Below are 24,655 nucleotides of genomic sequence, written 5' to 3'. Positions count from 1 at the left end.
GAAGGTCAAATGCACTGGTAGTGAGCCTCAAGTGTCTGGATGATTCAGATAAGCACTAGACATTTAGACAGCTATTCAAACTCAAAATCTGAATGGCTTGTGGTTGGCCCTGTGAGCTGGCAAACCAGGTGCCAGCTTATGCCAAGGTCCCCAGGCCTCTCTTGACAAACACATAGCTGGAATCAGTCTGGTTAGCCTGAGTGTTAGCCTTGGTAAAATAGGTATTACAGTTATAAAAATGTGCTTAATGTTTAGGCTGTATTAAATGCTTGTGAGTTGCTGCCTGCATTAATCTCACTTATAACATCTGTATCCCATATTATAAGGTAATATTTGAGCATTTGCATTGTAAGTGTCTGTAACCAGACAGGAGGGAAGCAATAACTAGGAAAGCAGGTATTATGTCCTGCCCGACAAAGAAGGCCCATCAACACTAGGTGAACTATTGTGGAACATCAGAGAACAAAAGACTTCATTGATTGTTCTCCCTCTTACACTCTTATGAAGAGAGGATGTGCAAGTGAATTTCTTCCATCAGCTGAGTTTGCAACACAAAGCAGAAAGGGGAAGGAATAAAAATCTCTAACCAGAAGGAACTGTCTCTTTGCTGCTTAGACTCTCCGGGGGCAAGAAGTCTAGACATAAACAAGCGATCCCCAGCTGCTTAGCCCTATGGGGCATATAGCGCTTGCTTATTATAGGAGTTTCTATTACCTTTTGAAACTTAAGACTGCAACTCATGTGTGGGTGCATACGGTTACCTGCTTTAACCTTGTAAATAACTATTTCCTTTTCTGAGTTAATAAATCTTTAGATAGTTTATTATAGGATTGGTTACAAGTGTTGTCTCTGATGTAAGATCTAAGGAGCAATTGACCTGGGGTAAGTGCCTAGTCCTTTGGGACTGGGAGTAACTGGAATATTGTTGTGATGTTTGGTGTAAGGGATCATCTATCACAAAGGTAGGCTTACCTGGGTGGCAAGATAGATTAGAGTATCCCAGGGGACTGCCTGTGGCTCCGCAGTTAGGCTGTTGGAGTTTATATTCAATAAATGGTTGGTGAAAACTAATTATAGAACTCACAACCAATTTGGGGTTCGTGCCCTGCTTCTCAACAGTCTGTCCTGAGGTTAAAAGAAAAGGAATACTTGTGGCACCTTAGAAACTAACAAATTTATTTGAGCATGGGTCTCATAACTAGTTAGCATGCCATGCTCTAATAAATTGGTTAGTCTCTAAGGTTCCACAAGTACTCCTTTTCTTTTTGCAGATACAGACTAACACGGCTGTTACTCTGAAACCTGTCCTGAGGTTGGTACTCTTGCTCTTGATTCAACCCAGACTGCTCGACAGGCCCATCGCTAGGTCATTTTGCGGTACTGCTGCTCTAAGAGATCTTATTGTGGGTATTCCCAGCACCATCTGCCACCTTTTTTATGTCTAGAAATGGTTTTGCAGAAGAGGAATTTGGATACAGTTGACACAAATCCCTGAAAACATTTGTCTTTTTGTCTTAGACTCTAATTAGTGTGGGCTCGGTCAAAACTGTTCTGAACTTTCATTTATTTATTTTTACTCATTTCTATAGTGCCTATCACCTTGGCAGCAATGTGCTTCAATTACAGGACATTAAAACACAAAACACAAGCAATTAATCAAATGCTAAACCAAATAAATGCATCTTGCATAGTGCCCTGAATGTCACTGGGATCCTGCTTTCCTGGGCAGCAGAGTTTTTCTTTTTAAAGAAATACTGTCTGTTTGTTGTTTCAAGTTTCACGTCTCCTTTGGAAGCTTAAACCTGAAATCACTTTCTTTCTCCATTGATATGTCCTGTTTATTTTCCTGCTAGCAACTGTGAAAATGCAGGGCATTTAATTATATCCTGGGTTCAATCCACAGTTTTCATACTGCAGCGTGGTGACTGCAGTATGTGTAGCTACGTAACTGGTATGGACTTAATTGTACCATTTAGGCACAGTTCTGAGTTAGTAGTGGGGTGGAGCCACATTGCCCCAGGCTCTCCTTGAGCTTTCGGATGCACAAGTGAAGTGTGCAGGCTACACCATCCTTAAAGGTAGTTAGTTTTTCCCACTCCGCAGATGCACCTGACCTGTATGTGGGGTGAGGGATAATCCTGTGTCAACCCTACCCACCCTTTGGAGTGAATTGTATCCTGATGGGCGATTCCCCCAAGAGAGCAGTCATAGACTGCAGCAGTAGAACCAGGGGATAAGATCAAATTCCTAGAAGCATGAAAAGGAGAATTAACATTTACAGAAGGCTCCAGTATGGAGCCCAGAAAAATGAAAATAGGACTGTTTATAAAAGACCAAGTTTGGCCCTAACTTAGTATCAGCATTAGTAAAAAAAACCAGAAACACAATTTTGCCAAAAGTTTCAAAATTTTGAAAAATGTTTCCATTTCCTGGGGTCCAAAATGGACACATTTTCTGGTGTTAGTGAAACATCTGGTGGCATCTTTTACCAGCATTTGAACAGAAATGTTTTTGCCATTTTTATCAGCATCGTTATTGAAGATCTTCTGGTTTTGAAAAATAGTATTTTCTTACTGAAGACTGGGAAGCAATTTTTTTGGTAAGCACATTGTTTGATAATGATTTTGATGACATGCTGATAAAAATAGGTCACAGAAAATATCATGGAAATGGCAAATTTCAAAAATGGTGATAATTTTTTAAGAAAAAAGGCCATACTTAGAAGAAGAGTACTTGTGGCACCTTAGAGACTAACAAATTTATTTGAGCATAAGCTTTTGTGAGCTACAGCTCATGTAGCTCGCGAAAGCTTATGCTCAAATAAATTTGTTAGTCTCTAAGGTGCCACAAGTACTCCTTTTTTTTTTTTGCAAATATAGACTAACACAGCTGCTACTCTGAAACTTAGAAGAAGGAAATTTTTCATGTGAAAAATTTCAACCAGCTCTATTCAATAAGTCCCACCAGCCACTTCTCTCATGATAGTCAGGACAGCATGGTTCCGTCACCATCTGTCCGATCCATCAAAATAATAGGCTCTGTGCACATCATGCTCCCTTACTCACCAGCCATGATCTTCGTTCTGAGAAGGCTCTAGCCCAGCCTTTCCAAACTGCCCTCTGGAATATTGCGTCTGCCCAGAAACCTTGCCTTGGCCCACTGGAGACTGCTGGAAATGGAGGGTGGACAATCAAGGCTCAATACTGAATCCTGAGACTCACTAGGTACTCCTAATTTCCCATGATCCTTCTTGACCCCCCTTCCTTCCTTTGCCACATCCCATCCAGTCCTTAGCTCTGCCCAGTGTCCCTTCCTGCTCCCAGTTAGGGTGACCAGACAGCAAATGTGAAAAACTGGGACAGGGGGTGGGGGGTAATAGGAGCCTATATTAAAAAAAGACCCCAAAATTGGGACTGTCCCTATAAAACTGGGACATCTGGTTACCCTACTCCCAGTGCACCCTTCTGGACCCCAAGCTCTCCTCCAAGTCCAGATTGTCTCTTGCTTTCTATCCAGCCTATGGCAATAATGAATAACACCACCACTTTTTATTAGAGAATCTTTCATCCACGGATCTCAAAGTCCTTTACAGACACTAAAAACTGAGGCCAAAGGGTTCAGGCACTTGTCCAAAGTCACACAGCAATGACAGAGCTAAGAATAAAACTCAGCAGCCCTGACTCCCAGCCCTAACCCCTACACCATGCTCACTCTCCAGCCCAAGTTTCACTCTCCTGTTATGAAGACATTCGTCTGTCATGAGACTAAACATTAATGAATATTCACACTGCTGTTGGATACACAGCACATCTGTGTGAACCTGAGAATGGGGTGTGCTTTGGATTTTACTGGGCTGCGCAGGACTCAAGGGACGTGGCTTTTTTGTTTGTTTTACAAGGAAACTGTTTGGAATTTTTTTTATGTAAAAAAAGAAATCTCTAGGAAACAAGCAATAAGGCATACCTAAGATAGCAGAAACTATCTTTAAAAGCTAAGTCATGTTGGGGCCTTTTCACCTTGACAATGTCCCTTTAAGCTTTTTGCTATCAAAAGTTATCCAGCATATGGCACGGCTGACAGGCAGAGTCTCATCTCTTTCCTATTCAATTAGAGGTCTGCTTACCCCAGCTCTCTGGAACAGTTTTATCAAATTGTGATCTGTGATAGATTCTTTGGAGGATTTTTTCTTCTAAATGCTAAAATATCCTCTGCAATAACATCCATGTTGCTGAGGCTTCCCTTCTAGTTCATCCTGATGTTATTTGTATTCTTCTGGGGCTGGCCAACTGAATGAACATCTACTTACATCTGCCAAAGAGTTTCATAAGCCATCTTTGCTAGCTAAAACTGAAATAACTTTTGCTATGATCAGTCTTGGTAAAATGTCTTCAGTACTAGTAATGGATAATACATGTGTTTGAGAGCTTCACTGAATGTAATGGATCTATGCAGATGCAGAATTTTTCAGGTTAGAATCACCAAACTGCAAGATTGTCAGTTCATTTTTCCAGTTCCCTGTTGATCCACTATATGTATAGACTCACACACCATCTTGAGTTGTGATCTTACAAACTAAACTTCAGTGGGCGTGGTCATTATTTGGATGAAAACCTTCCCAAGAAAATGTAGCTATTACAGGAAGTGGGATTAAGAATTCATTAGGTGGTACTCTTGTCTCTGAGTCACTACCAAACCAACATTCAAGGTAGTTTTGACACAACTATGCTGTTAAAGGTGCCATCTTGTAGATTAAATGTAAAATTGAGGCTTTGATCACCTGTGGCCATTAAGTAACCCACACCATTATGGTAAGGGTGTTTGTTAACCCCAGCATCCTAACCAAATTCCATTTAGAATTATTATTCTGTAGTTTCAAAAGAAATTACATTCTTCTTCACGACTTGTCATAAATGGTTGGTTAGCATTGCAGTATGCTGTTAAAGAGGTGTGGTGTTCCACCCCAGAAATGACTGATATGGTTCAAGTTGTAATCTTCAGGCTGAAAGGTATGTTAAAAATATAAGATATTCGTTATTTTCATTACCTGACCAGAGTAAAATAATATTTGTCAGAAGAGTAACTTGTGTGTTTTTTTTCAGCCAACTGCTGAATAAATTATACATTAACTTTTTTTGCATTCTCCAAGCAGTTCATTGAGAGGCATTTATAGGACATTAATTACTGAAAATACACAGTAGTAGTTTGCGGTGGAGTGTGCCTGTTTATAAAGCAAGTATATTTCTTGACGAAAAGGGCAGAGCTGGGCTAAATGTAGGACTTCACTTGAAGTGATTTCTGAGCTACATGTCACGGAAATGTCTGAGGCCATCATTAGAGTCACTCTGAATCTACAATCAAAATGAGTAGGTTGACTGTCTGGGTAATTCTTGGAGATAGTTGTTGAAAGCACTTTTCCCCTTTGCCTTTGGTAACTACACACTTGGATAGTGATGCTGCAGATTATTTCATCTGAAGATGTCATAGCAAAACGTTCACTACTGTATATAGTACAGGCTGTCTCTGCTTTTCTTTGCAAAATCAATCCATTAGTCAATCAATTGCTTTCTTCGAGATATATATATATATATATATATATATATATATATATATATATATATGCAGATCCTTGTCTATAGCTTTTTGTTTGTTTTGCTATAAAATGCAATTTGGGGTATGGTGGATCTTTAAAAGGACAATGTGAAGTACACTGGGTGCAGACTCAGTATTGACCATCTTGAGAACCTGCAGTAATCATGCTATCTATACCACTGTCTCTGTGGGGTAGCAAATGTTGGCACTTTAATGGCTTTCATTCTTGTTCAGCTTCAGAATATGACCTACCTTAGCTTTGTTAAAATGTTTTGGGGGCTATTCTCTGATCTTTAGATATCTACATTCTTACTCTTTAATAAAACAAAAATCCATTATTGTGTCACAAAAAATTTTAAAAGTCCACAACATAGCCATTTGCTAAATGACCTCGTGCACGATGTTAGGTTTGTTCTGTTGTCATCTATCCTGAAGAGAAAGAACAATTTCACAAATCCTATACCGGCTACTGCATTGAAATCAGTATGAACACAATCAGGTGCCAGTTAATAAAACAAAGAATTCACAAGAGATTTGTACTTCATAAAAAACAGAATAGGGGAGCTGACAAAGTCTGAAGAGAAAAGGACATAGGTGTCAATTATGTGCTTGGGTATATGGGTGTAATGCCCATTGACCTGAGCCCAGATGCCTTAGCAAACTGCTATATTGAAAAGCTTCTAAAAAGGTATGACTCAGAATGGAGACTAGAAAAGAATCAAAAACTCAAAGAAAAGTGTTTCAAAGAAAAGTATCTCTTCAACTGCTTGGGACTGATTCATTTTAGTATTTGTGTCCTGGACTTAACCGCTGCTGCACCATATCTGAATGGTTTAACTGAGTCCTAGTTCTTGTTGATGCCGCATATGGGAACAGGATCCATTATCCTTCATTCCCAGGGCTATATAATGTCTAATAAACTCTGCAGCAAGAATGCCAGATTTGTGCGGCACAGCCAGCTGGTGCAGCCTTGTTGTCTATTAAGCTATGTTTTTACTTTCATTAATGACAGGGAGAACTGAATGTCTAACTTTCACAAATAATGTTTCTTGCAGATCTGAAGTATTTTTCCAGAGCATTTGTGTTGTTGGCAGTGTCTATCCTAATGGGAAATGAAAACCCTTTAGAAAGCAGTGCTTACTACGCACAGGGTAAAAAGTCCTACCTTACCTGGGTTACTCCCATATAGGAAAGTAGGATGTCCATGAAACTGTGCTCATGGAATTCCCACTTGAACACTCATGGAGATTTGGGGGTAGGGGATGCGGGGGACACACACCAGGATTGTGCCCAGAAGAACAGGAAATGGATTTGGCTCTGAAAACTAAGGATCTCTATCAAGATTCATGCATGGTTTAGAAAATGAGCAGGAGAGATTGTGCACCCACACCACATCTTGGCCTACCCTTGAGCTTGATTTGCCACTCCATCTGAGCCAAACTCAAAGTGAGTGGAGAGCAAGGGCCGTGGGCATCAGGTTGTAGATCCAAGATTCAGAGCTGTCAGGTCCTGGCACAGGAGTGGCCCTAAGCTATACCAGGAGAGAATAGGTTGTAGTAGAGCTCCAGTCAACCTCCCTTGCCTGTCTGTGCCCTGCCTCCTCCCTGTGAAGGGGAGGGTCTGGAGCAGGAAGCAGTGGAAAGACCTTCCTGAGATTTTCAGCAGCACAGAATTCCTTACCCTGGGGTACTCTTCACTGGCTATCTCCAGAGGCCTGGCCTCGATGGCAGTGCAGCTCCTATGATTACCCCAGCAGCCACTACTCCTCAGAACCCCTCTGAGGGAAGCGTTCACACTGCAGTGGGGGAAATTCAGCGTAAAGTAACACTGACACAATCTATAGTAATTCATGAGGGGAAATCTTATGGGCCTGTGTAGCCAGACAGCCAGCCCCCCCCCCTCTCAGACCAGCATTGCTGGAAACACAGGAGGAAGCAGGAACAGGGCACTTAACATATATTCCAGCACAGCCTTTGAAGCTGTGAAAGCACAGGTGTGCTGCTACAATGTGCCTCTGGGAACAGATACAACGATTAAGCTCACAGCAGGCAGAGGCCCTGTGACAGACATGGCTGTTAGCCCCTACTAAATAGCGTGATGCACACACACCAACATCCTAGGTGGGAAAATATTTACCCTGATAAAAGAAATGTCCAGTAGTCGAAACTTATTGTTTCTCTCCCTTGCAAGTGTAAACTACTCTTGCAAAAGCTGGCGTCACCCCGACAGACCAGCCTCAATTTGGCATAAGAAAGGAGAAAGAGAATAAAGGAGTACAGAGGTATAAGTAGGGGACCTACAGCACCATGATTTTTGAGTGCTTTTCACTATCTATCTGCTGGTCAGATAAGTGACAGCCTCCCAAGGCTTCTGCAGCTAAGAGGGTCCCTACGCCTTGTCCCTTATTCGTCTTTCCGCGGAATTGAGTGACCGATCCTGGCTTGGCACCACTGGAATCGAGAGATGCAAGGAGGGTAAGAAGCACCCACACCTGATCTCCTATCTTTAGTGTACACATATTTTGAAATAGAGCTCTATACTTTGTTTTCTTTCTTTGGGATTGTGGCTTCAGTTTTGTAACTTGTTTGTGTGTGTAACATCTCTACATTTAAATAAGTAGGCACTAGCAATTTTTGTAACCACATGATTAGAATCTAGCTTAATAAATTTTGGTAACCATTTATGCATAAGCCTGACTTGTTTTCTCTGGTTTACTGTAAAGCAGCCAACACAATTAAAGAACCTCAGCCGTTTTGGCTCTAAAGCCTGGCCATTAGGTGAGAGTACTAAGAGCCTAGCGTTGAGTTGTGCCGCCTCCACGGGGCAAACTCTTGGGGCACCTGTCAGTCAATCCTGGCTGCCCGCTGCGAAGGAGCTCTGAGCTCTAGCAGTTAAAGTCACGGGTGTGGAGAGGCTCTTAGTGCTGCCATTGGGGCACCTGTCAGTCAGTATTGACTGCCCGCTGCGAAGGAGCTCTGAGCTCTAGCAGTTAAAGTCACGGGTGGTTAGGACCTTGGGGCATCCGTCAGCCTAGCCCGGGCTGCCTGCCGCGAAGGGACAGTGTGTCCTAGCGGTTAAAGTCACGGATGGAAAAAACGGGCATAGCTGGCACCTCACCAAACATCCTTGGCCGTCGGCTAACAGCCTGAAGAAGGGAGACTGCTATGGAAAATGGATGTGCCTCATCCCCATTCCAAGTCATGAAGTTTGATAACATAGAGCCCCCATGAAGGGGCTTCCATGGGGAAAAAGACTAGTATGTAATAGAGCCAGCATGCGCTCTTTCTGCATTACCCCCCCCCCCCGGCTGGATCTGTTATAGTTCGCCCCCCTGCCACCAAGGTACTATGCTAACACAAAGCACTATGGTCCCAAATACACATATAGATCATATTACACATCACCTCTGAATTTGGTTCTATGTTTGATTCTATTCTATAAAGCGGCTATGGGAAAATATTGGTTAGTGACCAATATTAGGGTTTTTTTAAAATAGAAAACTGATATGACCTATGGGCAAAATTTTCAAACTCTAGTGTCTCAGATTAAGCACTGTGACGGGGCAAGGCCAGATGGCTATGGAAAAGTAGTGGGAGATAGATATATTAGCTCTAGGCTAAACAAATCCCTGGTACCAGGTTAAGTGAAATGGAAGCTGCTTCAGGTCAATTAAGACACCTGGGGCCAATTAAGAACTTCCAGAAGGCAGGGAGAAGGCTAGGTTGATTGGGACACCTGAAGCCAATCAGGGGCTGGCTGAAACTAGTGAAAAGCCTCCCAGTCAGTCAGGTGGAGGTGCATGTCAGGAGCTGTGGGAGGAAGTTGCGCTGTTGGAGAGGCTGAGTATTACATGCCATATCAGGCACAAGGAAGGAGGTCCTGAGGTTAAGGGTGAAGTGGAGCTTGAGGAAGTGAGGGCTGCTGTGGGGGAAGTAGCCCAGGGAATTGTACATGTCATGTTTCTAAAAGGTCAGATACCATAACTGATACTATTAGGGTCCCTGGGCTGGAGCCTGGAGTAGAGGGTGGGCCCGGGCTCCCCTCTCCCCCACACCTTTGCCACCTGATTAATCACTGAGACTGGGAGACAACAGAGACTGTGCAAGGAAGGATAACTTCTCCTCACCCCCCTTGCTGGCTTATGATGAAAATGGCTCACTAGACTGTGACCCTTGTCCCTAGAGAGAGAAGGGTTACGTGGAGGGTCACAGTGAGCCTCTGAGGCTAGTGAAATCCACCAGGAAATGCGGGACCCACGGAGGCCAGGACAGAGCTTTGTCACAGAACTTAAAATTATTGTTGGGCACCTAAATAAAAGTGATTTTCAGAGGAGTCAAGCACCCACAATTTGCACTTATGCTACTAGGTAATGCAGGTGTTCAACACTTTTGAACATCAAACAGCTTTTGTCTAGGTTCTTTAATATGGATTTATGTACCTAACTTTAGGTACCCAATTTTGAAAATATTGGCCTCAATTCCAGCTTCAATGTCAAATTTTGCCCTCAGTTACACCTGTACAATCATAGAATATCAGGGTTGGAAGGGACCTCAGGAGGTCATCTGGTCCAACCCCTTGCTCAAAGCAGGACCAATCCCCAACTAAATCATCCCAGCCAGGGCTTTGTCAAGCCTGACCTTAAAAACTTCTAAGGAAAGAGATTCCACCACCTCCCTAGGTAACACATTCCAATGTTTCACCACCCTCCTAGTGAAAAAGTTTTTCCTAATATCCAACCTAAACCTCCCCCACTGCAACTTGAGACCATTAGATGTGTGTGGATATAAATTATATGTGTATACACATATGGGGCAGGGTGTGTGTGTGTCTCTGGCTGTACCCCCAAGAGACTCCAGCCCCTGGGCTGGAGAATCCCAGGCTTTAGAGACTGCTCCAGCTGCTAGGCCTGAAGCAGTACAATTTCGAAGAGTGGGGCAAATGCAGATGAAAGCAAAATTTGCCTTGTGGAACTTTTAGTGCTGGTGAAGCTGCGGAGGAGGAAAGAATCCAGCTTGGCTCTCAGATCCTGGGCTAAGTCTATAGGTTTGGAAGTTAGCAAAACCATTGTTACACTTGTAAATTGAGGACATTTTCTATGCAGTGCCACCTGGACTCCCCTCCTCCCACATCCTCACTGGTTGGTGAAGACGGAACTCATCAGACAGAGGAATTTCTGGGCTCCCAGCCTTTGCCACTAATAGCTGGAACAGCAGGAAGATCTGCTAAAGGCAGATCTGTTGCCAGCACTTCTCCAAGTAGGGAAAGGAAGGAGGAGCCCCACCTTCTGGGGGGAATAATATTAAGTAATGCATAATACATGGCTGAATGCAAAAGCATCTCTGTAAAATGTACACAGTCTTTTAAAATGACTGGATATTTCTAGTTTCAAAGGGGTAGCCGTGTTAGTCTGTATCAGCAAAAACAATGAAGAGGCCTTGTGGCACCTTAGAGATATGTTTTAGCCAAACACAAGTTATTAGGCTCAATACAGGGGTAACACAGTGAAAATTAGTGGCCTGTGATATACAGGAGATCATACTAGATGTCTAATGGTCCCTTCTAGCATTAAACTCTATGCATCCGTACAGGTTTTTATAGCTATCAGGGATTGCAAAACATTAAAAGTAAACAAAATGTGGGGCCAGATCCTCAGCTTGTTTAAATCAAGATATCAATGAAGTCAAGGGAACTACACCAATTTACACCAGCTGAGGATCTGGCCCAACTATCCAGAAGGGAATAAAATATGTATGTGCTGTACTGGTGTCTATCCACTGACTTCAGTGGGCTTTGGATTAGGGCCAGAGTTGGCTGTAACTATGGTTTTTGCCTGAACAACACATAGTTGATATTTGATTAGTAACAAGGGCACCTAAGAGTTTTGTTCCTGCCAGTTGCCTAGTTTGGCACATAGCTGTCTTCCTGTAACTTATTCAGCATGCTGCTTTTGTGTGTGTTTGGGTTTTTTTTTTTATTTTTTATTTTATTTTATTGCTGCCTGGACAGGAACCCCTGACCATTTCTGTGTCACTAGTTTCGCTGGTTCTAGTGGCTGAAGCAGGCCCAAATAAGAGAAGCAACGTGTCAATTTTGGAGCCTGTTATCAGAGGTCTTGAAATTATGTTGTGATGTGGTGGTGCATCTTCGTGGGTGATGGGCCAGAGAAAAGAGAAGGGGGACAAGAAAAGAATTGTATCAAAGGACCTCCTTTGGGCAAGCCCATGGCTAAACAAGCAAACCTGTGAGGTATGTGTAAATGCATAGGGGAAGATCCATTATGCTCCCTCCCTTATTCCCATAAACATCTTCATTTAAACTTGACCCAGATGGAAAATCTACATGGATACAAATATAGATTAAAATAGAAGACTTAGGGGCTCTCCCCCAGAAAATTTTGAAATATACATAAACAATGAGGAGTCCTTGTGGCACCTTAGAGACTAACAAATTTATTTGGGCGTAAGTTTTCGTGGGCTATAACCCACTTCATCAGATGCATGGAGTGGAAAATATAGTAGGCAGGTATAAATACACAGCACGTGAAAAGATGGGAGTTGCCTTACCTAGTGGGGGGTCAGTGCTAACAAGGCCAATTCAATTAGGGTGGCTGTGGCCCATTCCCAACAGCTGACAAGAAGGGCAGAGGTGAAAGTAAGCCAATACGCCCCGGTATGGCATACCGGCAGAGCCGGTGCACTGTACTGGGGCAGCCTGGCTTCCCCAGGGGGCAATTTAAAGGGGGTGGGGCTCTCAGCAGTGGCTGCAGCCCCAGGCCTTTTAAATTGCCTCCAGAGCCCCGCTGCTGGAGTCCTGGGGTAGCAGCTGTGGGGCTCCGGTAGCTATTTAAAGGGCCCGGGGCTCCCCTGCTTCTACCGCCCTGGCCCTTTAAATAGCCGCCAGAGCCCCGCTGCTGCTATTCCAGGGTTCCGGGGGCTATTTAAAGGACCGGGGAAGTAGAAGCAGGGAAGCCACGGGCCCTTTAAATACCCCCCCTTGGGTAGCGGGGGCTCCAGGGGCTGTTTAAAGGGCCGGGGCTCCAGCTGCCTCTGCTGCCCCGGTCCTTTAAATAGCCCCTGGAGCCCTGGGCTGCTGCTGCTACCCCTGTGGGGGAGAGGAGGAGAAGGAGTAGGGGAACTTACCTTACAGGGTGCACTGGGGCTGGCTCTGACCCCCTCAGCCCCGCCCCTTCTGGTGGCCAGAGCTGGCCCCAGCGTACCGGTAAATCCCTCGACTTACTTTCACCTCTGAAGAAGGGGTGAATATCAACAGAGGGAAAATTACTTTTGTAGTGCTAACCACCCTAATTGAATTGGCCTCGTTAGCACTGACCCCCCACTAGGTAAGGCAACTCCCATCTTTTCACGTGCTGTGCATTTTCTGGGGAAGAGCCCCTAACTCTTCTATTTTAATCTATATTTGTGTCCATATAGATTTTCCATCTGGGTCAAGTTTAAATGAAGACTGAGGATCTGGCCTCACATTTTGTTTACTTTTAATATTTTGCAATCCCTGATATCTATAAAAATCTGTAAGGATGCATAGAGTTTAATGCTAGAAAGGACCATTAATGGCCTGTGATATACAGGAGATCAGACTAGATGTCTAATTTTCACTGTGTTACCGCTGTATTGAGCCTAATAACTTGTCTTTGGCTAAAACATATCTTCTAGACAGGCATCCAGTTTTGATCTGAAGACTCCAATTGATGGAGAATTTACCACTTCCCTTGGTAGTTTGTTCCAGGGATTCATCACTGACACTTACAAATGTGTGCCTTATTTCTAATCTGAATTTGTTTGGCTTCAGCTTCCAGCCATTGGTTCTTGTTATACCTTTCTCTTCGACATTAAATAGCTCCTTAGTAGCTGATGTTTTCCCCCAGTGATGATACTTATACACTGTAATCAAGTAACCTCTTAATCTTCTTCCTGATAAGACAAACAGACTGAGCTCTTTAAGTCTGTCACTGTACGGCATTTTCTCCAACCCTCAGATAATTTTTGTGGCTTTTTTCTGCACTGTCTCAAATTTTTCAGCATCCTTTTTAAAATCTGAACACCAGGATTGACTATGGTATTCCAGTCTCAGTCTCCCCAGTGCCATATTCAAAGATAAAATCCCCTCCATACTCCTACTCACTACTCCCCTGTTTATACAGCCAGGACTGCATTCGCACTTTTTGCTCCAGTATCATACTTGGAATGCATATTCAGTGTCTTGAAGAAGCCTAAAATCCTTTTCAGAGTCACTGCTTTCAAGGATACAGTCCCCCATTCAGTAGGTCTGGCCTGCATTCCTTGTTCCTAGATGTATAACTTTGCATTTAGTTACATTAAACACATTTTGTTGGAATGGGCCCGCTTACCAAGAGATCTATATCATTCCGTATGACTGCCCTGTCCTCATCATTATTTACTACTCCACCGAACTTTGTGTCATCTGCAAATTTTATCAGCAGTGATTTTATATTTAGCTTCAGATCACTGATAAAAATGTGGAGCAGCATCGGGCCTAGTTCTGATCCTTGTGAAACCCCACCAGTAACACCCCTATTCAATAATGATTCGTCATTGATAACTCCTTTTTGAGATCTGTTAGCCAATTCTTAATCCATTGAATGTGTGCTTTATTGATATTGTACAGGGCTATTTTTAATCAGAATTTTGTGTGATACTAAGTCAAACACTTTGGAAAAGTTTAAGTATATTAAACTGCACAATTATCTTTATCAACCAAACTTGTAATCTCATCAAAGAATGGAATTTGGCAAGACCTATTGTCCATACAAAACACATTTTGTTATATTCCTACCCTTTAATTCTTTATCAGCTGAATCCAGTATCAGGTTTTCCATTATTTTTCCTGAAATTGATGTTGGGCTCACTGGCTTATACCTAGATCATTCCACTTGCCCTTTTAGAATATTGACACAACATTAGCACTCTTTCAGTCTTCTGGAATTTCCCAGGTATTCTGAGATTTATTAAAAATTAATGTCAGGGGGCCAAAGATCTCCTCAGCCAACTCTTTTAGGATTTTTAAGTGCAAACTATCAGGGCCTACTGATTTAAAAACGTTTATCCCTAGTAGGTGTTGTCTAACATTCACAGTGGGGTCCTGGTCCCCAGGACACCGAGGCACTATAATAGTACAAACAAAATAATAATAATAAAATAATAATAATTAATAAACTCCTCATATGATGTGACTATATCATTCTGCTTCTTTCCAAATACAGAACAGAAATATTTATTAAACACTTCTGCCTTTTCTACACTATTATTAACAATTATACTATCTCCATCTAATAATTGGCTTACCCCATTGCTAGGATTTCTTTTGTTCTTAATATACTTAAAAACTCCTTCTTATTATCCTTAGTCCTGCCAATCATGGATTTCCCCCTGATGTCTTCAGCTTCTCTGATCAATTTTCTTCATAACTTCTAATGTATATAGATGGCTATTTTCCCTTTTTCCATTTTCTATATATTGCTTTTTATTTCTAATTACTGCCTTCACTTCACCGCAGAACCAGGATGTGCTTTTAGCTACAGTTGTCCTCTTTGCTGACTGTGGAATCATGGGTTTTTTGGCCATCTATAAATGCTTCTTAAAGAACTCCCAATTTTCATTGAAATTTTTCTGTCAAAAGTTTTCTTCCCAATTGATTTTGCTCACAATTTTTCTCATCTTTGGAAAATTAGTCCTTTTGAAGCACCAATTATATCTATGGCCTTCTATTTGCCCATATTGAATGCAAACAGACCATGAACACTGGTCCCTAAGCAATCACCAGCTTCAGTCCAGTGATTAATTCATGTTTATCCATCAAAATGTGGACTAATATAATAATTCATTTTGTGTGCAATTCCTTTTCGTAAGAAAATCATTATCAATAATTTTTAGAAATTGTAATGATGTTTTACTACTGGCTGCATGAAACAACTAGCATACATCTCCCAAACTGAAGTCCCATGTAACAACACACATTTTCTTTCCATACATTACAGACAGATGTTTAAGGGCTCATCCTGTTCTCTGGTTTAATTCAGTGGTTTGTAACGGACCCCAAGCAATACCCCTTCCTGGACTTTGTTATTGAGCAAAATACATTCAAGAACTTGTGGTTCTGAATTCTCAATAACCCTAAAACAGGTAATGGTGCCTCTAATGTACAATGCCACCCCATGCACACCTCTTTTACACACTTTGCATAAACAGATCAGAACCAGTGATATCGACATTCCAATCATGAAAATCTTCCCACTGAGTAATGTCAATTATAACAAATTTCTTGCCACCAGTGAAAATTTCCAATTCTTTTTGTTATCCAGACTTCTAGCATTGCTATATAAGCAACTGAAAAGGTGTCCTCTTCATGGTCTTTGTCACATTGGTTCAATTTGTTCATGACATGCTGAGTTTGAGTTTGTACAGCATTTGTTTTCTTAGCTTCCACCCTTTGAATTGCTAGTTTAAGGCACTACTCCAGCTAGTCTCCACCAAGGAAGATTAGCCCCGGTACCTGTGAGATGTAGTCATCCTGTTCAAACAGCTTTCCCGCCCACTGAAATGTCACACAATGTTCCATAAAACAAAACCCTTCAGCTTCACAACAGTCATTCAGCCAATGCTTCTCATTAATTGATTGTCTTTACCCATCTCTCGCTTGAGACTGAAAGGATCGCCAACAATATCATTTGGATTTTCCTTTTCTTCAACCTCCTTCCAAGGTCCTTGAAGTCTTCTGTGTTGTTCCATGTGATGCTGAGTCATTGGTTCCAAATGTATTATCACAGTGGAGATTTGCCAGACAACTACTTGATTCTGTCCAATCTTGCTGGTATATCTTGTATTTTCATTCTGGGGAGACAGTACACCATCTTTCTGTCCTTGTGTTCCTTGCTGAATTCTCTGTCCATTTTTCTTAACATGGAGTCACCAATGATGGTTGAATAGCCTCTTTTAGAAGCTGCTTGCTTCCTGCTGCAAGGATGCCCATCAGGTATGTCTCCTGTAGCTTTCTGATCTGTTTCTCAGTAGACAGATTTCTCACCAGTTCGACTTGCTGAGTGTAATGACTCGATACTTCTACCCATATTGCATGTTTCTTGCCTCTATTTTCCCCTCTTGATCATAAATCACTAGTCCACTTTTTCAGTTTCTACTCTCTTGCATTCCCTTATCACTGATCCTTCCCCTTGTGCCATCTGTGGCTGTGGCAACAACTTCTGAATGTGGTTGTTCAAGAACTCTTTATTCTCAGATGCTGCACAGTGTTGAAACTTATGCTTCCCAATCACATATCTTCTCTTCCAGCATGGCCACCCACTTGCACCTCACGTGCCAGAAATATTTTCTGTTTTCTGGCAGAAAGGAAAACACACAAGGCGGATCAGAGCAGTTGTTTTCTCATCGTCCATATCTTCTACCTGGTGTACAGTCATATCTAAACCAGAAGGCACTACACTCTTTCTAAACTCTCTCCAAAATTCCTGTTTGCTGCTCCTGACGGTCTGCTCAGGAGTTTGCCTGGCAACTGATTTATATACTAAGTCTTGCTGCTCAGTTCTACCCCCTCAGTACGAGGGAGGGATTAACTTCCCAGAGACTTCAAACACTGGGTCTGTTCAAAGACCCAAGGGACTCAGCCATATAACCTTCATGAAGAACCAACCAACAAACAGCGGACATCCCAGTCACACCACTCAAAGTCTGTCTGAGGTAATGAAGTAGCTATCTGTATTACAGGTGGTTGTAGTTGAATAAGGCACTTGTCCATTAAAATGTTTTCAGAAGTTTGTTGTAATGACTTAAGGGTTTTCGCTTTTCCAAGCAGGGTTTTCATAGGTGCCATCTGCCTTCTTGAATGATTTGCCGTCTGACACTTGCCATTATTTTTTTCATGTCTCAAATTTCTTGAAGCTTTGTAATCCATGCTTTATACCTCAGTGGCTTGCAGTGAAGCCAGGCCAGAGTTATACCATTTCCCCCAGCACAATCATTATTTTAAAGCAGTGCAGTTTCCAGGATAAATAACCTGTCGCTTCCCTGCCCCAAAATGAGAAACCAAAGAGTAAAATAAAGCTTAGTGAGAATAAAAATCCAGCAATAACAAGCTGGTTCTTAAGCTTTCAACACAGCTTAAAGTGATCTGAAAGAAGAGCTGGGTTTGTCATTACTTGCTAATGGAATTTCATTAGTTTGTAGCAAAAAGGTTATCTGTATATTGTTCTAATGCCAATAAGCACCAATACACACATACAAATTGAGAATAGTGCATTGCTATTTACAATTGCTGCACCATTTATCTGAATAGTAGAATTCACTACTATTAATTTGTGCTCTTGTTAGCAGCCCCCAATCTAATAAAAAAACCAGATCATAAAAACCCCAAGGGCCTGATTCTCTGCTCAAATGTGGTCACCTAGCATTGCTCTGTAAAGCCAACTGTGCCAGCTGGGAGGGGACTTTTAACATCAAGTTATAAACTCTTAAAAAAGGAAAGATAATTGAAACGTTGCTGCAACCATGGACTAAAATAACTCTTAACAAGGTACACTATCTTCTTAATGGAAAAGTGAGTTCCATTCATTGTAGTGCTATATCTGATGAGGACACTTAGCTGTGATAAAGTGGAATAATGGTGGAACAGAGTGGAATAATAGGATAGTGGTTTACTATCCTAAAGTGAACCACACTGAGTATTAGAGTATTGTTAATGCAAATACATAGGAAATTATGCTGTGTTTGTTTTGATTTTCTGATTTCTTCTAATGGACACACAGTCTACAATCCAAACTCTCTTAGAGTTTTATTCTATTCCATTTTGTCAAATTATTAGCTGTATTTTCACAGTTGAATATCCAGCAACGACAGAATCATTCACAAGCCAAGTCTTTAATGCTTGAAATGTGAAGAACCAACACCCTAATTTTAATAACTACCCTTTAATTTCAATGTAACCTTATTTCCACCATCCTTCCCCTTTTAGTTTGTTAATTGATGTCATTTGTACTCAGGAAAAAAAATATAACCCAGAAACATCAGAGGCGCAATACATTTTGTCTTACCTGTCCTGTGTGTTTTGTCAATGCAGTGCTCATCCTATGGCCCCTGCTATTTAAATCCCTCTATCAGTCACCTTAACTCCCCATCTAGATGCTTCATTGATACATGCACAAGTTTCTGTCAGAATTTCCGAAAGGCTGGACTGAGGATCAACACAGACAGATTCCATCTGTTTCTGTCTGAAGAATACTTTGAATAGTCTGGCTGCTGTTGGTGAGTAGTAGTAGAATCCCACAGGGAAGACGCCCCCTGGTGGATTCAATTAGAAGGCTACCCAATAAATCTTTATATAAATATGCACTTTTTATTTCTGTGCCGGTATTATTGTTTTCTTGAACTCTCTGGACCAGATTGATACCTGGGGAAACAGGTGTTGCTCCAGTGGAATTCTTAGAGGCAAATTTAATGCTGCTGTATTTTACACATCAAGCACGAGCTGCTCAGAAATTTCTATAAGTGCGCTGGTGAGCTGCTTCTTATTAGTATCCCTCTTATTAGTGTTTTCCTGTTACATTCCCCCATTTTTGTCACGGTGACTTTGAAAACCCACTGAATGCCAAACTGGAATAAATTATTCTATTTTACTACTTACATCTATTTTCTGACCAGCTTGCACCTCTGTTTACTTTGCTACTGAGTCTGGCTTTTTGTTGAACTGAATTATGGTAACATTCTGACTTCAAATTTGTCTTGGTCTTGTCCAGGCGACCAGGAAATTCATGCAAAAGTAGTCTCCTAGGAGAACTGACCATGGAAAATTCAGCTTAAAGAGCAATAAAAGAATTTACTGCTGTCACATAGAAACCCACAGGAGAATTTAAATCTCTCAGAGAATGTCCCCTCTCGAGGAATTTTCAACTTGGGCAAAGGAGAGAGCAATTTTAAACACACTTACTGTGAATCTCCCCACACCTGAACAGACCGGTTAACTCCCTATGGTACAAGTTGTGTACTCTCTTATTGACTTACGATGATTCTACAACACAGACCATGAAATTGCTGTGAATGTGCAGTGAGCTTTGCAAAACCCTACTGGGTTGGCAAACTCCCTTTAAAGGAGTAACGTGTGGCTTTGCTATAAACCTTGAAATTGAACTGTTACAGGAGCAGACCAGGAACCAGATAGGGGTTCCTAGTTCCCTGCCTTTCCTCTGTGGGGAAAGTAATCTACACTAGCCATATACCTGGCACACATTACATTTCCTGGCATGCAGGCTCAGCTACACTGCGGGCACTTTGGGGACACAGAGTCAACATTCTTCCCAATCTACCCTCCTACCCACTGGCATGTGCAGAAAAGGAAGTAACAGACAAACAGAGGCTACTCGCTTCCCTTCACTATTACCCGTAATATGGATAGCTACTAGGTAAACTGCGCATGGCGAGTAAGAGGGCTTCATATGTCCCCTTATTCTCTTGAGAAGGACAGTAGCTAATTACAATCTGGTCAAAAGAATTTAACTTTCCAAATCCTCAAATCCCGCACACTTTTCCTTTATGCTAATTTTTGTTCCAGCAGTCACCTGGTTCAATTCCCTGTGGCTTTCCTCCCACTTTCTCATCTGTAGTGAGGTGGTGTGACCCCCCACCGCCCCAGGGAGGGTCGAGCCCATCCGGGTGCCGGAGTGGGCAGAGCTAGGGAGCTCTGAGCCCTCCCCTTAGAGGGTCAGGCGGCAACCTAGAAGTATAAAGTTTCGCCCTCAGAGCTCACTGGGGGCCCAGATGCCTCCAGCCTGGCCCACGACCGGGAAGCCCCCATGGCCCAAGGTGCATGCCAGGACTGGCCCGACTTGTCCTGTGGTCACTACCCAGAGGAGTTGCCGGACCTGCCCTGTGGCCGCTACCTGGAGGAACCCATGATGCTGGATGCCCTGGAGAAAACCGCCTGGACCCAGGTACCCCAAGAGGGGGAATCAGGAAGTAGCCCAGGGGCAGCCAGCTGTAGTCTGGCTGAGGCACTGCCAGAACCTATGACAGTGTGTTGTGGCCAGGATCCCCACTGACGCAGCAGCGGATCTTCTACCAGCTGCTAGGGCCCCGGGCTGGGACGCAGTGGAGTGGGAGGGCCTGCGTCTCCCCCTCTTCCAGGTCCTCTAGAGGCCTGGGCCTGCTACTATTGAACTGTTTGCTCAGCCTCTGCCTGAGGGCCTGAGCTACTGACTTGGTTGCCCTGGACCTATTTCTATATACTGTTTGCTACTGCTCAGCCCCTGCCGGAGGGCCTGAGCACCTGACTTATTGTTGCCCCATCCTGACCTAGGGCCCAGGCTTACGGTATTTGTTTCAGTTGCCGCAAGGGCCGCCAAGGGAGACTCCTGCGGCCAGACTAATTTCCCTGAACATTATCTGTGTGTCGTGAGCCAGTGTGGCTCCCCGCTGCCCCGGAGAGGGTCAAGCCCCGGCTAGCTGCTTTACACCATCATCTCAGGAGCAGTATTCGCAGTTGTTCGTTTTCAGTAACTTCCTTTTTTCACTATTCTCACTCATTTTCTATGTGTCTACTGCTTTCCCACATGCCCTTCCTTGGATATTTTATTTTTCTTCCTCTTCATGCATCTGCCACTCCACTCTTGTATGCAATCTCTCTCCCCCACCTCGGAAACGCTTCAACATTAAAATGTGACTCACAGACTGGGATTTGCACTTTTGTATTGGCTGAGATGACCCGACAAAGTCATGATCTCAATGAGAGTAATTTTCTATTGCACGTAGACCTTTATAATTCATAGCTCTCATAGCTCGCAGAAAAGACTGGCCGTGAACTACCCTAATTTTTAGGAAACACAAAGATAGTTTTGTCAAAATATGACAAAGTCCAGTATATTTGATATACAAAGTTAGAGACCCACATTCTTCTCTTTATTGTGGCTGCTTTATGCTACACTGCTGGAGCAAAGCAGCCCTAGAGCTGGTAGATAGCCACATGATAAACACCCTAATGTCGGGGAATCCTCCAGCGACATAGATCAGCATAGCAGCTCCTAATCCTGTCCCTGTATGCTGGTATAGTGGATGTGACTGGGGAAAAGGGGCCAGGGCCAGGAGATCCCTATAATTTACTGATTCTTGGCTGCCTGATTGGCATCTTGAGGTTACAGCTTGGTGTAACTTAGAGCAGTCTTCTGGGTATTCTAAATTATGCAAGGGGATTGGCCTAACACACATCAGGCTCATGATAAGAAGAGTGCAAAGGCAACCTCCTGAGATGTACTGTGCCCTCCTTTGCTGTAGCTGATGATCTGGGCCAGAGAGTTTAATTTCAGTGGGGTGACTTGTGTGCACAAAGTTAGGCATATCTGTAAACTTTTTCAGGTTGGGACTATGGGAAAAAGAGATGGCTGCTTATAATATGAGTATAAAATGAAGGATTTCTGAACAAAAAGTAACGTTTGGAAGGGTGTTGCTGTTTATACATCATTCTTAGTTTACCAGGCCTTTGTAAAATCCTTTGAGATCTAAGGAGGAAAAGTGCTACACAAGCCCTATATATTAGTTCTATAAAGTATTACTATTGTTATTAGGACATAGCCATTCTAGTGGGTGGCCACTGCTGCATCCCCAGAATACCAGACATTCTGGTATTTCCAGGAATGGGTGGGCCCGCTCCCAGCTGCAGGACTCCACCCCTACTGGTGCGACCTCGCAGACTTCATGTGAGTTCACCCTGGTGGGGGCAAAGCTACGTGCTCTTCACAGTGTTGTCCTCCATCCATAATACTGGACCAAACCGTATTGTTTTGTCTCAGTACCGGACAGGGGACAAAATCAGAGGAAAAAGGCCTCTGGCTTGAAACCGGACAAACCTTCTGCCTACGTTTACAAGGGAGACTTATACAGGCATGTTTTCCTAAGTTAGTCATTCAGTTATTTCTTTTTTTTACTTGTAGCTTTAATAATTTTAATCTAAGTTCTTTTTCCCTAAGTAGCATGTAAAGTAAGGAAAAGGCCCTTCCATTTTACAGATGTCAGGTATTCTGAGATAAGCTGACAGCATCTGAAGGAATACAGAGTTGGCGAGAACCATTTTAATGAGGCTAACTCTACTGGACAGTGAAAGCTATGCCTTGACAACCCTCTAGATCTCCTTACAAAGTAATATTGAGATCATAAGATTCCTCATACAAACAGGACAATATAATACCCAAGGTGAATTTTCATTGGTGGCCATTAAAAAAGGAAGAACATAACTGATAATCAAATGAGTCCCCTGAAGAGATGGCCATGACTAGAGAGATCAACATGGATTTGTCCTTGGGAAATGGACTAAAGTTTTGCTGAATAAATGAGTTGCTATTATCTGTTCAGGATTCGCTACACACCCAGCAGTTTTTGAAGGCACCATGGAGCTTCTCTGTTCTGTAATGCCTTCATTAAAGCAAACAGCAGAAATCATAGGTGAAGAGCAAATTGCAGCTGGGCTAGAGTGTTAGGGTCCTTGCAAATAAGTGTAGACATCCATATATAAATATTATTATAATGACATTTAACTAACAATTTCTTAAGGAGACCCCTGATAAGGCCCTTCGCTACTGGTACAAACTTTTGATCTGGCCTGTGTATGGATTTCAGACCGCTCTACCCAGCATTGATTAAAGATGGTTCACTCCACCTTATTGAAGGTGTTTTGGTGTGCGGTGAAACAAGAAGAGTCTTAGTGATCGTGGGGCCTTGATCCCTTTAACATGGTTTATAAACAGGGAGGATAAAGCTCAGAGCCTGGAGAAATTGAGAATGAGGAGGCCCATAATGAGCAAGAGATATCACTGAAATATTCTTCCTGTCATCTTTGTTTCTGAAAATTATTTCTTTTTTCTGTGGCAGCTTGAAGACATCATTATCATCTATGGATAAAGCTGATAGGATGAAGAGCTGGAGTCAAGATGGAAAGAAACCACAAGCACTGGTACCATACCATTGCCATTTTACATGATATTTTTGTTTTTAAAATGTATGGCATGATGGCAGGTAAGATAATACAATAACATCCTCCCATGGATTTCAATACTGCAGTCATTTTCTGCTTTACTACAGCAGGAACCACAGATTTATGAAATTCTACCCTGTAGCCATCAGACCTTTAAAATCTTCATTGAGGCAATGAATAAAGGTCAGCTGTTCATGTTGATGCAACTAGTTCTATCAGTGGCCATCAGCTTGTTCCATACAATATATAACTCAGTTGTGGGACCTGGAAGTGGTGGATAGACTTGCCCTAAAGTAGCTCTGCTTTTTCCATCCAGAGTGATTAGTGAGGGAAGTGCTGGGCAATGCATCTCCAAAGTCTCTCACAGCTGTGGTATCCTATAGCCAGGATGCTGTATATGACACACCCACTGGTTGCAGAACAGTGCTCCAGAATCTCAGCTTCCATTTTTATAAAAATATGTTTCTAGCCCTAACTGTTACAGCGATAACCTTGAAAACAGGAACTGAGCATAAATGGACACAGTAGTGTCATCTCGAATTTGCAGGAAGCCTGAAACAACAGTTCTGAAGTGCTGGCTCTGCCCCCTTCATCTCAGTCAGGGTCCTATGGATTCTGATTCTGTGATGGTGAAATTTGGCATGTTTTGAAGGTGGCACACAATTCAGCCATTTTGTCAAAGAACTGATCATTTTGCTGTAGTCAGGCATTCAGAATTTCGTGTTCTGGTCCCTTGCCTGGCCTCTTGATCTCCAACTTCCCCCAAAAGGCAGACTTAATTGGATTTCAGTGTACGCCCCTACACTGCTGAACAGAGTCAGACATCATGGTTCAAGGAGTCAGAGTTGGCATCTGGCTTGCAACCAGGAAGCAGGGGGAGCCAGAAGTATAGGCTGAGATCTGGGCTGCCTGAGCAGTCAAGGCAGATAGATATAAACTGCTGAAGCCAGCTGTAAACTCCCCACTTCCCTGTGACATCTCGGGGTAGGAGGTTCTGCTCTCTTCTGGACAACATCACAATAGCCAAGACCCAGGGTATAGAGCCAGGCCACTTGCACAGCCTAGAGAA

This window comes from Lepidochelys olivacea (genome assembly GCF_965140295.1).
Source record: "Lepidochelys olivacea isolate rLepOli2 genome assembly, chromosome: 4".
NCBI lineage: Eukaryota > Metazoa > Chordata > Testudines > Cheloniidae > Lepidochelys > Lepidochelys olivacea.
The sequence above is the reverse complement of the archived record's forward strand: the minus strand, read 5'-3'. Positions refer to the sequence as shown.